Below are 6,034 nucleotides of genomic sequence, written 5' to 3'. Positions count from 1 at the left end.
CCAGCCATCTCATCCTCTGTCGTCCCCTTCTCCTCCTGCCCCCAATCCCTCCCAGCATCAGGGTCTTTTCCAATGAGTCAACTCTTCGCACCAGGTGGCCAAAGTATTGGAGTTTCAGCTCTAGCATCAGTCCTTCCAATGAACACCCAGGACTGATCTCCTTTAAGATGGACTGGTTGGATCTTCTTGCAGTCTAAGGGACCCTCAAGAGTCTTCTCCAACACCACAGTTCAATACCATCAATTCTTTGGCGCTCAGCTTTCTTCACAGTCCAACTCTCACATCCATATATGACCACTGGAAAAACCATAGCCTTGACTATACGGACCTTTGTTGGCAAAGTAATGTCTCTGCTTTTTAATATGCTACCTAGGTTGGTCATAACTTTCCTTCCAAGGAGTAAGTGTCTTTTAATTTCATGGCTGCAGTCAGCATCTGCAGTGATTTTGGAGCCCCAAAAAATAAAGTCGGACACTGTTTCCAGTGTTTCCCCATCTATTTGCCATGAAGTGATGGGCCCAGATGCCATGATCTTAGTTTTCTGAATGTTGAGCTTTAAGCCAACTTTTTCACTCTGCTCTTTCACTTTCATCAAGAGGCTTTTCAGTTCCTCTTCACTTTCTGCCATAAAGGTGGTGTCATCTGCGTATCTGAGGTTATTGATATTTCTCCCGGCAATCTTGATTCCAGCCTGTGCTTCTTCCAGCCCAGCGTTTCTCATGATGTACTCTGCATATACGTTAAATAAGCAGGGTGACAATATACAGTCTTGATGTACCCCTTTTCCTATTTGGAACCAGTCTGTTGTTCCATGTCCAGTTCTAACTGTTGCTTCCTGACCTACATACAGATTTCTCAAGAGGCAGGTCAGGTGGTCTGGTATTTCCGTCTCTTACCTCCAGACAAAAATAATATTAGTATTCTTTCATTTAACAAATACATACTGAATGAACAACATAGCCTATCCTCTGGAAACGTAGGCTCCATGGCAGGGGCTTTGATCTCCACTATACACCGTGCCTTTAACAGAATCTGCCCAAAGTAGACACTCAGTAAATATTTGTTGAATGAATAAACAGATGAATGATTATGACAGATACTTCACTAGATACTGGGATCGATCATTCAGTCCTTTACATGGTAGGAGAAGGCAAATAAGCAAATACATATTATATCAGGTGGTATTCGTGCTCTGAAGGAGGATCTATTTTGTTGTGGGCATCCCACGCTGAGAAAAGGTGGACTCCACACCCAGCTCAGTCGTTGAGAATGACGAAGTCACACACACACCAAGGGGGTCCAAAAGACTTCATGATTCCCATAATGAGGCTTTCTGGAGTAGCAGGGAAGCTCCCAAGCAAGTCCAAAAACGGCCTGTGAGAACAGGGAAAGAAGACTGGCTTGGGGGTTTTATAATGGTTAGCAGGTCAGGTCAGGGTGATGGTTGTGCATGCAGTTTGAATTTTCCACAGGTGTCAAAGCAAGAAGGAGTCAGGCTTTTTTTTTTTTAATAATAATTTTATTTGTTTTATTTATTTATTTAGTTTTGGCTGTGCTGGGTCTTTCTCTAGTTGTGGCGAGCGGGGGCCACTCTCCAGTTGCAGTGTCTGGCTTCTCATCGCGTGGCTTCTCTTGTTGCGATGCACAGGCTCTGGGGCACACAGGCTTCCGTAGTTGCTGCACGTGGGCCCAGAAGTCGCAGCTGCAGGGCCCTGGAGCACAGGCTCAATAGTTGCAGTGCACAGGCTTAGGTGTTCTGCGGCATGTGGGATCTTCCCAGACCAGGGACTGAACTCGTGTCTCCTGCATTGGCAGGAGGATTCTTTATCACTGAGCCACTTGGGGAAGCCCACAGCCAGGCTTTCTTATCACACAAACGTGGGGGCAGAAGGGGAGGAAGGATTGGGGTAAGGCTTAATATCTGTCAGCAATCAAACATCAGAAGTGGAATCAGACTCGTACACATTTTATAGAGAGGGATCAGGGAAAGGTGCCTATAAAGAGACATTTGAGCCAAGTCCTGAAAAAATGAGAGAGTGAGCCATGAGGTTATTTGGAGAAACATCCTTTCTGGCAGATTTAAAGGTTCAGCCAGAAGAGAACTTGGTAGTTTCAAGAAACAGCAAAGAGGCCATTGTGAACAAAGTAGGATCACCTGAACTCCATGAAGCTAACATCTAGTTAGCAATTAACATCTGAGAAGCAATTTTTTAAATGCTAGCTAGATATAGGTATTTGCAAAATTATGTTAATACCATATTCACTTTAGGAATGTGACAAGGATGCCCAATATCATTAACTATTGGAGTTTCAACCAGGAAAAAAGACAAGAAAGAACAGGTATAACAACTGAAAAGGAAGCAAAAAATCAGTTTTTCAGCAGAAAACATGGTTGACCTCTTGAAAAACCCAAGAGAATCTATAGTTATATTATCAGACTGAGTTCAAAGAGTTTCCTAAATATAAATATTATTGTTGTTCAGTCGCTAAGTCATGTCTGATTCTTTGTAACCCTATGGACTGTAGCCTGCCAGGCGCCTCTGTCCATGGAGATTTCCAGGCAAGAGTACTGGAGTGGGTTGCCATTTCCTTCTCCAGGGGATCTTCCTGATCCAGAGACTGAACCCATGGCTTCTGCATTGGCAGGTAGATTCTTTACCACTGAGCCACCAGGGAAGTCCAAATAAAAATATTATTCAGCCACAAAAAAGATGAAATATTACCATTTGCAGCAACATGGATAGACCTAGAGAATATCAGTATGTAAAATAAGTCAGACATATATTAAATATCACTTAAATGTGGAATCTAAAAAGTAATACGAAAAATCTATATATAAAACAGGGACAGACTCATAGACAGAAAACATACAGTTATTTACCAAAGGGGAAAGGGAGTGGGGGTAGGGTGGGGGAGTGTGGGAGTGTAGGCATGTGGGAACAGATATGGACTTCCCAGGTGGTACTAATGGTAAAGAACCCACTTGCCAATGCAGAAGATGTAAGAGGCAGGGTTCGATCCCTGGGTGGGGAAGAGCATGGCATCCCTGGCAGAGGAAATGGCAATCCACTCCAGTATTCTTGCCTGGAGAATCCCATGGACAGAGGAGCCTGGCAGGCTACATTCCATAGCATTGCACAAAGTCAGTCAGGACTGAAACAACTTAGCACACACACATAAAATAGATAAGCAACAAGAATTTACTGTGTAACAAAGGGACTATAATGGAAAATAATCTGAGAAAAAAATGTATATAACTAAATCACTTTGCTGTACACCTGAAACTAATACAATATTGTATCTATACTTCAATAGAAATAAAGTTTCTAAATGTAAAAATCAATATACAGTAATGAGTTGTATTTCTGCATACCAACAACAAAAAAAATGGTTAAAAATATACATTTGGAAGGAATTCCCCGGCAGTCCAGTGGTTAAGACTCCGTGCTCTCAGTGCCAATGGCACTGAGATTTGATCCCTAGTTGAAGAACTAAGATCCGGCAGTGGTGCAGCCAAAACAAAAAAGTAAATTTGAAAAAGATACCAATTACATGTTACTAAAAGTACACAGCAGTATTTTTAACAAAAATTACATACAACCTTTATGGAGAAAATTATAAAATTGTTGAAAATGCAAAGAAATAAAAACAGTTACATCTAGGAAGACATAATCTCTAGAAGTATCAGTTCTTCTCAAATCTATAAATTCAATGTCAGTCTAGTCCCAGTAGGGCTTTTGATAGAACCTTGGAGAAGGCAATGGCATCCCACTCCAGTACTCTTGCCTGGAAAATCCCATGGATGGAGGAGCCTGGTAGGCTGCAGTCCATGGGGTCACTAAGAGTCGGACACGACTGAGTGACTTCACTTTCACTTTTCACTTTCATGCATTGGAGAAGGAAATGGCAACCCACTCCAGTGTTCTTGCCTGGAGAATCCCAGGGATGGGGGAGCCTGGTGGGCTGCCGTCTATGGGGTTGCACAGAGTCGGACACGACTGAAGCGACTTAGCAGCACCAGTTCATTTAAAAATATATGGTAAAGCAAAGGGCCAAGATAAGCAAAGACAGTTTTCAAGATAGCAAGGTCAGGGATATTTGAAAGATAGCAACATCTTTAAACTTACTATTTAAGTAAGACAGTGTGGTTTCGGTACAGTGAGGACAGTCAAACCAAAGCAGAAGCAGGTCCTCACGTGTGCAGATGCTTGATTTTTCTGACGCAGCAGATCGATAGGGAAAGGAGAATGTGTCCACAGAGTGCTGGCACACCCAGTTATTAGTGGAGAAACCAAACCGGATTGAACTCAATGCCTGGCAAATTAAAGACCTACAGGTGAACAAGAAAACTTTTAAAGTTTTAGAAGAAAATGTGGAAGGTATCTTTATGACCTAAGGGCATGAGAAGATTTTCTAAACAACATAAGACACAGACTATATAAAAGATAAATAAATCTGATCTGACATTAAAATGTAACACTTGGTCAAATGATAACTTAGGAAGAAAACAAACCACAGACTAGGAGAACATATTTTCAAAATATAGCTGATTAAATTCATGATGGGAAGAACTGACTCCTTGGAGAAGACCCTGATGCTAGGAAAGATTGAAGGCAGGAGAAGGGGACAACAGAGGATGAGATAGTTGGATGGCATCACTGACTCAATGGACATGAGTTTGAGTGGACTCCGGGAGTTGGTGACGGACAGGGAAGCCTGGGGTGCTGCAGTCCATGGGGTCACAAAGAGTCGGACTTAACTGAGTGACTGAACTGAACTGAACTATTCAGGATGCATTAACATCTACACGTCAATAAGGAAAAGAGGAACTTCTAGTAGAAAAATAGGCTGAAATTATGAACTGGTATTTGGCAGAAAAACCAATGGCCACTGGCTGCACTCAGTCTTATTTGCAGTGGCATGCATGTGGGATCCAGTTACCCAACCAGGCATTGAGCCCTGGCCTCCTGCACTGGGAGTGCAGAGTTTTAGCACTGCACCACCAGGGAAGTCCCCAAGGGTCACTGTTAAATTTAAGATTTCTATTTCCAGTAACAATAGATTAGATAATTCAGATGAATCATCTCACTAAAGATAATTTTAAAAGCTTCAAAACATAAAACGTATCTTCTTGAAGGTACTGAAGAGTTAACAAGAAAGGCCAGTATCTGGGAGAGAATGGAAGCCCAGCTAACCTTCAAGACATAAAGAATCTTCAAGTATGAGTGATTACTGTTGTAAGCCTGTGACTTTTGGGATGCTTTGTTACACAGCAGTAGGTGACTAAATTTAAAAATATAAGAAATGACAAGGAGTGGTTATGTCTAGGAGGAAGGGAGAAGTGAGCTAGGAAGAGCACAAAGGAGCTTCAACTATATCAGTAGTCATTATTAAGCTGGGTGTGAAAACACAGGTGTTTGTTGTTATCTTCTTTTTGACAAATATAAAGTTAAGGACATAGTATTGTGAATCTCTTTTTTAGAATTATTTTCTTTTGTACTTAATTTTTCACGCATTTTCTTAAAATATTTTTCAGTTTATACTAAAGAATTATGGTGACTTGGTAATTAATATTCAATTATTTTCAAATTAAATACTTCCCTTTTGTTTTCTTGACTGGATTAGAATTTTTTCTGACACATTGCTATCCTATTCTTATATATGACTTTTTTCCTGAAGGAGTCATCCTTTGCATGTTCAGTGGCCTGCATTTATGATATGTGGGAAGTGGTGGATAGTAATAGGGAGAGAGGACTATGCTGGGTAAGAATATTTTATTTGCCTTTGGAAAGACTGATAAAATATCAATGACAATATACTACGTGATGTTTTCCTATGAAATGTACCGGAATATCTGTTTTAAGAAAGAATGAGTCATGATATACCAATGGATCTTAGATACTAGTGAATTCCTATGGGACAAATTATGAATGAAATGACAAGTCAGCTTTTTAAGTGTCTGTCCTGATGCGGTGACATAAAAACTCAAAAGAAGTGTAGATAAAGGGTGAAGAGGATTTGGCCCTGAAAGAAG

At 41.0% G+C, this 6,034-nt stretch overlaps 1 long non-coding RNA gene across 1 annotated transcript; it reads right to left on the bottom strand.

Moving 5' to 3' along the window:
- Positions 1-1,251: 1,251 nt before the first annotated feature.
- On the bottom strand, positions 1,252-5,544 carry LOC123333752. Its single transcript, XR_006551265.1, has 3 exons — positions 5,196-5,544; positions 4,128-4,330; positions 1,252-1,374 (listed from the first exon to the last, which is right to left on the bottom strand). It is a non-coding gene; the product is annotated as an uncharacterized LOC123333752 (long non-coding RNA).
- Positions 5,545-6,034: the final 490 nt, after the last annotated feature.

This window comes from Bubalus bubalis, chromosome 5 (assembly GCF_019923935.1).
Source record: "Bubalus bubalis isolate 160015118507 breed Murrah chromosome 5, NDDB_SH_1, whole genome shotgun sequence".
Classification (NCBI taxonomy): Eukaryota; Metazoa; Chordata; class Mammalia; order Artiodactyla; family Bovidae; genus Bubalus; species Bubalus bubalis.
The sequence above is the reverse complement of the archived record's forward strand: the minus strand, read 5'-3'. Positions and strand labels throughout refer to the sequence as shown.